This window comes from Rhagoletis pomonella, unplaced genomic scaffold (genome assembly GCF_013731165.1).
Source record: "Rhagoletis pomonella isolate Grant_MI unplaced genomic scaffold, Rhpom_1.0 Rhpom_scaffold_00011, whole genome shotgun sequence".
Classification (NCBI taxonomy): Eukaryota; Metazoa; Arthropoda; class Insecta; order Diptera; family Tephritidae; genus Rhagoletis; species Rhagoletis pomonella.
Window position 1 is genome coordinate 8,925,755 of NW_023458565.1, and position 8,855 is coordinate 8,934,609.

At 32.0% G+C, this 8,855-nt stretch overlaps 1 long non-coding RNA gene across 4 annotated transcripts in view; it reads right to left on the minus strand.

Moving 5' to 3' along the window:
- LOC118747367 overlaps positions 1 to 8,855 on the minus strand; it is a 97,172-nt gene that overhangs the window by 22,889 nt on the left and 65,428 nt on the right. For all 4 annotated transcript variants that reach the window (XR_004993949.1, XR_004993946.1, XR_004993947.1 and 1 more), the window contains one exon: positions 764 to 793. This is a non-coding gene — a long non-coding RNA (uncharacterized LOC118747367). The remainder of the gene's footprint in view (positions 1 to 763; positions 794 to 8,855) is intronic.

The window sequence follows — 8,855 nt, forward strand, 5'->3', positions numbered from 1 at the left end:
TTTTGCTACTTTTTATTTTGTTGCTGCGCTGTTGTCTATGGCTCGTTGTTTCGTTTCGTTTTGTTCTGAATTGGAGCGCAATTTAATGGCCACTTTGACGCACATGTTGAAATCCGCTCAGAATCACGCGTACACAACAGCAGCTGCTGCTGCCATGGATGATGGATTCCCGAATTGCCATACAGGCAAATATATGTACACATGTTCATACAAACGTGTACACTATGTACATATGTATGTATATAGAATCGAGGAAAACATATGCATTTACGCAAAGTACGTTACATACGTAGTGTAGCTATCAAAGGCATCAGGGGCAACGATAACATCAACAGAAGCACCGGGAAAGAGCAACATCAAAAGTGGCAGCGCGGCAGCTTCAGTGGAAACAGTAACTAATGATAACAGTACGTAATGTACGCATACATATCTACAAAGGCATGTATGCATATACAGTTTCACCACGTAACAGTTCATGAAAATAATTTACTTTTTATTTCTTATTTTTTTTTTTAGTCTTTCGAATTAAGAGCGACTGCTGCTGTGGCATGGATGGATTGATGGTTGATTGAGGCAACATTTGGGCAGGCAGGCAGTCGCCATCCGATCTGCTGAAGTTGGCAAATGGAGTAATGCACTCAATATAATTTAATAACTATGAAGCAAGTATGCAACAGCTGATCAGCAGCATTCCAATGCTTTTTTATTTTTTTTTTATTCTGAAGAAATAGTTTTGAATTATTTTATGAGATTATTGACTTACCCTTTTTTATTGCTTGCGATGTTGGTGTGTCTGCAAAGAAGAAAAAAATATGAAATTTATGTGTGACCGCCGTTTTAATAGTGTTGTCTCATAAAGTCGAATAAATGAATTAAAACAAGATAGAATAAAACAGAAATAAAAAAAAACATTAGCACAAACATAAAATTAGAAAAAATTTAAAATAAAAAAAAATATATATGTACAAACATAATAAAAAGTTTCAAAAACTAAAACAAGCGATTGAATAAAAATATAATACATTAAGGTGAAATAAAATGAAGTAAAACAAAATAAAAAAATGAAATAAAATTAAAAAAATTAAATAAAGTTTAAAAAAAAATTAACTAAATACAACAAAAAATAAGGTGAAATAACGTAAAATAAAATAAATAGAATATATAAAACTAAATTTTAAGGAATTCAAGTATGTATGGTACCTAAACGATAAATATAACAAAACAACGTAGATAACAATTTTCATATTGATTACGATAACCATAAGAAAATAATTTTGACGATTTTGACAAATATATTGAAAATAACATCGATTAACATATCGATAATAGTCGATGTCGGTAAAATTTTTATATATAAAACCACCCAATAAAACTAGAAAAAAATTTATGGGGTTTTGTTTAAGAAGAAAGTCCCCTAATTTTTAATGGGATTATCTTTTTCATGAAGTGACGAAGGTATTCTCTTAAATTTTATTGGATTACTAAATTAAATCTAAAAATAGAAAATGAAAACAATAAGTCTTCGTTGACCTATTCGGTTACGGTGGTGGCCTTAAGCAGATTGTGATTTTAAAAGATATTCTTATAAATAAAATCAATAATAATTATCACATAAAATCAATAAGGAATCTCTATGGAATTTTCTTCGGTTTTTCGTCGGTTTTATCCCTTAGCCTAGAAACTTTTGATAGAGAAAATCTTTTGTGTCAATAGGTCATATTTTTCTCTGTGATTAATCGATAAATATAGTTTTAACCATATCCATAGATTTATCGATACATGTATTGATAATCACATCGATAAATATCGATAAATTACCTACAATTAGGGATGTGCCGGTGTTAAATATCCGGAATCCGGCTTATCCGACGTTTTTTCTGTTATACGACTATTCCATCGGATACTGGTTTAAATCCGACGGCATTTCCGGATTTCGATTATAGAAGATTCAATTTAAAAACTAGTACATATTTTTTTCTTTTTTTTGTATTTTAACATTTTTTTTTCGCTATGAAAAGAAGCATTTCCGAATTATCTGGCAACAACCTATATCTGTTTGCAACATAAATGCTACCCGATGCACTAAATACTCTTTCTGAGTTCACTGAGAGGATACACACACAGAGATACTACTTCATTTGCGAATATGCTTCCATCAAATTAAAGGGTCTTCTTGTATGAGTATAAGAGGCAGCTGTAAATACTTCTCCATTTTTTGAAATCACGGCTTTTTTCTTGTATGGTCGCTACCTTGTCTACCTATTGTTTCTACAAAAACTGGAATCAATATCAGAGCCGTTGATGATTTCCTCAAAGCATTGAGAAATATCCTGGTGAGCTCGCTCTTCAATAGAAGCTTTCACTAGAGTCGGCCTGTTTCCCACGATTCTACTGGTTTTTTCATCATAAACCCACTTTTAGCTTTATTGATGTACGAAAAAAACGAGTTTTGAAACGTGAGTCACAAAATATTGCGACAATAAAGCATTACGGGACGATATGGGAAGCGGGACGATATGTAAGCATGCATAATAGCTCGATTTTCATAGAAATTTTTAATAAATATAGATCAACTGCGCGCTTTTGCTTAGCGGCTCTTATTTTTTACATGGTATACGAAATCCTGTTATCCGGCAAAATTTCTATCCAGCACATCCCTACTTATAATAAAGTGACTACGATGATCCTATTTGTGTATTCTAATAGTGCTGTTAGCGTAGCATTTCTAAATAATCCACCTGCTTCCTTGCTGGCCACAAATCTAGAGTTGATTTTTTTAACGTTCTATCAACTCACGGGTTAGGGAAGAATTTTACCTAGGAGTATAAGTAGATTGGATAAGGTTTCATTGGCTTTCGATGCACTTGCATGATACCATGTAATCCCCTTCCTGAGCCATCTAGGGTAAAAGTTAAATTTCAATAGGTCCTTGATTTATAATCTCTCAGAATGGCGGCCCAGAAGTAACTTCAAACTTTGCAAAAAATGGTTTCTTCTTCCTACTCATTCTTGAGGCTCAGCCCAGAAGGCACCTCTAAAAAAGGTTCTTTCTCCTTCCCATTGCTAAAACATGTGCCAGATCTTAAGAAGGCAAACACCAATTTTATAAAAACGCTTATCTTAAGTTCGTTTGCGATTCTATTGACGCCGCGATCCCTTCATTGGCGACAAACTTTTAGATATCAGACAAGCCAGATATCGGCAAACGCCTCCACTTGTCAATAGATACTAAACGCCTTAAGGAGAAAGGGTTGAAATGGACGCTTCCCGAGAGAACATCATACATTAGTTCGCTGCCAACCAGTGTACAAAACCTTAATCGAAGCTTTGCAAAAGGAAAGAAATGAATTAACATATTCGTATAAATAAAGCAAAAGATAAAGGACATAAAAGTCAACAAAAAGAAAAGGAAGTCGAACATAAAAACGAAATAAAATAATACAAAAAAATATGCTTAACAAAGCGGATCTGACAATAAGAATAATGATAGGCTGGAATAGGCTGAATGACAAACCAACAAAATCCCCACCGCTGTTGCGCCACTTATGGCGGAGGCTTGTCGTTTGTTTCTGCCAGCGACAGCGACACTTGGGAGTCAGCAGCAAACAGCAGACACGCAACTACAATTTTATACACGTGACACGCATTTTTTGCAGAATATAAAATTTATAGTTAAAATGCGTGTATGGGATGGAGGAACGAAGTAAAAACCAATAACAAATAAAACCAGTAAAAGAGCAGCTGAGGCACCAAACCTAAATACATATGTATGGATGTATAAGACCGAAGAAATGCGGATGCAGAGGGTTTGCTTTCAGTTTCTACTCATTTCATTAAAAAAAAAAAACAGGAAAAATAAAATACAACAGATTGCATGGATAAAAAATGCGAAAGCTGTGTTCGATTGACTTTGATGATAGGCGTACGTTGAAAACTAGATTAGCTGTGCTAGGAAGAAGCGAGGCACTAAGGGCATTTAAAGTAAGAGAATGGTAGTACATGAGAGGAATAAGGTGTAATTGAAGCGCTGTTTTCGTGCCAAAATGCGAAAAGGTGACCTTGAATACTCAGTTTTTTTTTTTTTTTTTATTATTAATTGGCTGAGCTTCAAGTTGAGGCGATACAAAATTATTTTACAACTGTTCATAGAGGAAGACTTAAAAAAGATTTTTGGCCACCTGATAATGTTTAAGTAGTAAAAAGATTGTACAATGCGTTGATACCTAATTTTTTTAATTTTTCTGAACAGATACAAAAACTCTTCATTCTCTAAGTGTGTTGCAAATCTTACACTTACTCAGACAATATTGTTAAATATTTGCAAGGTTTTTGGAGAGCGCGATTATGCAGCCACTTAAAACTTGCACTAAAATTTAATGGGCTACAAAACTGCATACTCAAAAAATCAAGTTAAAAAGCTCAAAATTTTTAATAAAAATTTGTGAAATTTTTCAAAGCTCTGTATAAAAATTAAAAGTTTGATTTATTTGGTTTTTCTTAAAGCCTGAATCATATTTTTATGTAAAAATAACAAATAAAAAAATTAGCTTCAAAAACCTTGCAAATATTCAACAAAAAGCAACATGTACTCATTTCTGCTCCCCACTGTATGTATAAGTTTATTACAGCAACGTTTCGAGAATTTGCTTTCTGTTTAACGAAGATCAAGCAAATGTTATCTTTTTGTTTATACCTAGAATTTTAATATACTGAACTGCAGTGCATCGCGGATGTGTTTCGCGTATATAAAAAGTTTGAAGTGTGATTATTTTAGCAATGGAAAATAATACTAATGGTATGTACTATTAACTGTAACAATGGTGGTTTTAAATAACATTTGTGTTTTTGAAAAACTCACTGTTTCAAAATGCATGTTATGATTATACAAATTAAAACATATTGCTCTTATTTTGTGGAGGGTGAATTTTTCTGTCCGATGTCGCCCGATACATACCTGCTAAAAGGGTATTATATCTACTTTCATTTGGTGTATGAATTGTCTGCTTAAAATTAGTCCTGTTCGATAAAGTTATTATTTTCAGACGTCAAGAGCAAAAACAACAGGAATCAATTTTTTTTTTTTTAATTTCCTACAGAACTCAAGGGAAAAAAAGATTGTTTCATTCGGTACACGGAAGATAATGGGCAACCCCCTCGGCAAAAAAACAAATCCCAAAAAGCAGTAGTAGCTTTGAGCCAAGAAGCCGCTAAAGTCTGCTTAGGTTTGGAAGAAATAGTTTACTGCCTTCAAAGAGGTGTAGTTTCTACTACCACAGTATGGGTGTAGTTGTGTATAGCGGAGATCTTCTTATCATAAAACAATGAGCTATAGATTTCCTTTATGGAGTTACACCAACGCTTCCTCATTCCGAAATTCAAATTACGGCAGAATTTACAGCAGTTGGAAGTGGGAGTGGTAGAAAGGCGCCGAAAGGCGGTAAATTTTTTTTTCGAAATCATTCAATTAAATTTGTTGGTATTCATGGTTATTTAGGCTCAGTTACTCTAGACTTAATTTAATTTAGAATTTTTTGATATGGCTTATAGGCTTCAAAGTGACCATCAGCTGAAAAGGAACATAGAAAAATAAAATATTTTCGCCTCTGGCTAAGTTGGCGCTTAGAGTAATCATTAACGATTCACTTTAAGTTAAGTTAAGTCTAGACTAACTGAGATTTTTATGTACATACATATGTACATATGTGAAATAATTTTTTTTATAAATTTGCTGTCTAGGCTATTTTTCGATCGCATAAGCCTTTAAAAAATTTTACCTATATTTTTGTGCTTTCAAAAAAAATTTATTCTTTTTTTCAAACTATGTAGGTAAACATATTGGGTGTGATTAAAATTACGTTGAAATCACAATTAACCTAACGTTTCGCCGCAAACACAGCCTGTGGATGAACAGATAACCTAAATTTTATAACAACATACATACTTCCACATGCACTTCGATAAAAGTTACGCACAAACATGTGCACATTAAGCTTTTAGCCCACATGGAAAATCAATCAGTCCCAATAGTTAGATGTTATCTATCGTTTGTTGCACTTACCGAAATATGCTAGCGCTTGCATATACATACATACATACATATCCATGAACAACGTACTTTTGTAAATATGTATGAAATTAATCAATACCCACATATTTATATTTATATGTATGTATTTAATAAGAATGAATGTGATTATGTGCATTCACGTTTGATTATGTGAGCTCGATTGACAACGTCCCTTCGTAACACGGTAGTGATGCCATAAATTTAATACTTTATGAGTTTGTTGGCGTATAAATGACATTTTAATGCATTTGGGAGCGGGTGAGATAGCAGTAGTGCTGCAACAGCCGCAGCCACAGCTAAGTTATTTTAATTCAAAAGCCACATAACACAATAACAAAGTTATCATTCAGGCTCTCACCTCTATTATATAAAAAAATTTTTTAGTATTTAGAAATATTCTTGCAATAACATAGAGATATCGACTATGGTGATAAAGCTATTGCCGCTAAAAAAAGGATTGATATTCCATGCATTTTTATGTGTTTATTATATTATTTGTTATGTTTGTATAATTCATGAGCATAAAATATTTCACAATTCTATAAATGCTATTGGACTGCAATATCATACATTGTATACATAAATATTTTTATTGCTGTTTATTACTAAGCATTTGTGTGTATGTATCGAAATACATAATTGCATATACAGTCATGTGAAAATTAATACGAACACAACATTTTGACCAATTTCGGCTATTTTTTCATTATTTGTTTACTGAATATTATTTTTTTTATAGAAATACAACTCATTATCTAACTAAAACAATATATGTCGAAATTTAAAACTTTGTAGAAAAATTCAACAAAATTTTACAACAACAACAAACTTTTTATTAAGATTTTCTAGAAAAATTATAAGTATGCGGTTTTATAGCCCATTAAATTCTAGCTTGAGAAAGTGCAAGTTTCAAGTAGCTAAAAATTCGCGTTGATTTTTGAAAATTTTTTTTGTTTTCTTCCATGCAGTGTGTTTTTTTTTAAATCTTAATAAAAAGATTGTTGTTCAAAATTTCTTCAAAGTTTGAAATTTGAACTGATGTGATTTTTGTTAGACAATGTATTTTTATAAGAAAAATAATAATGACCATGAAACAAACAATGGAAAGATAGCCAAAACTGGTCAAAATGTCGTGTCCCTATTAATTTTCACATGACTGTAGACGTACATATATGAATGTATACAAGCCTTTTATTTTTGAAGTACCAAATCGTTAAGTTTTCATACAATATTTTAACTAAGAGTAATAATCAAACAAGATTTGAACAAATTTGTTAAATTTTCAGAAAAACAATCTGTAATTTTTTAGCTAAAAATCTGCAAATCAAGCCAAGTTTAGGGAAATGCTGCTTGATTGACAGTCCTTGATCAGAGATATACAGTGGTGGAAAACTAAACAGGGACACGACGTTTTATATTTTAAATTTTGTGGAAATACTATAAAAAATCTTCAAAATTGCATCTAATTTTTTTTTTCGTATGCAGTTTTTTCCTGAATGTATTACGCACTTTTTTCCATACAAAAAAAAATTTCGTAAATACTTTGTATTGAAGAAGAAAGTGCTTGAAAATAAAAATTGCCAAAAAACAACGAGATTCTTTAGCAACTCAAAACTTGCACTTTATTCTACTAAAACCAAAATAAATACCTTCTACCGATTAGCCTCAGTACCTTTTTCCTAAAAATCATGGAGAAAATCTTGAAGCAACACATCAGAGAAATCTGCCTAAGCGACCGGTCTCTGAATATGAACCAAAATTTCAAAATTTTTTGTCAAAATTTTTAGAAAAAAATTTGGTATCCATGTTTGTAGCTCATTTAATTTTAGCATAATAAAGCTTTAGTTTGAAGTAGCTTTGCTGACGATGTCACGCATTTTCTTCCATGCAATTTTTTTTTATATGGAGGATGATGGACAACACCTTCAGCAAAAACAAAAAAAAATAAAAAAATCAACGCTCTAAGCCTTCGCACAAAATATGTAAGCAGGGTTTAGAAAATAATTGTTCATATCTCCTTATGTTTGTGGTGGAAAATGAAAGGGTACTAATTTTTTCTTTGCACATACATACATAAGTGCAAAAAATAGGGGTATTCTCGCAGTCTTGCAAAGCCCTTGCACGGTGCACGGATTGCACGGCTTGCAAAGCTGACCCATTGGAAAAGCGGTATTTATCGTGCACTGTACAAGGGCTTTGAAAGACTCCGAGAATATCCCTAATGTTTCACGACCTCGCATGATTCCTGTTGAAAATTCCCCTGACTTAAATCCGGTTGAATATTTATAGCGAGAAATAAACCAGAAACTAGCTCAATATATGTCAGTGACTCACAGAAGTATTTTGCTATGATTTTTTTTTGCGATATTCATATGTTTTTCATGGTAAGTTTTATCGCAAATTTTTTTACTAAATTTTTTATAAAAATATGACTCAATCTACAAATAAAAACCATGTAAATCAAAACATTTTGAATTTCATAAAATTTCATAAAAAGAAATCAACGTAAAGTACATACATACATACATACCTCTGTGAGTCTCTACACTTACATGTAGCCATTCATACAATGCAATAAATATTTGCCATTTAAATGAATCTTTTGCCTATAAAATTATTCCCTAGAATTATTTATTATATACCCATATGCTTTTACACATAAACTAATATTTTTGCATATATACCACGTACATACATAAGTATGTATGTCTGATCATATTCACAATCAAAGTACGTCTAAAGACCTCTCTGAACTTGGCAGGACAACTTTTTCTCAAAGCAAAAATTC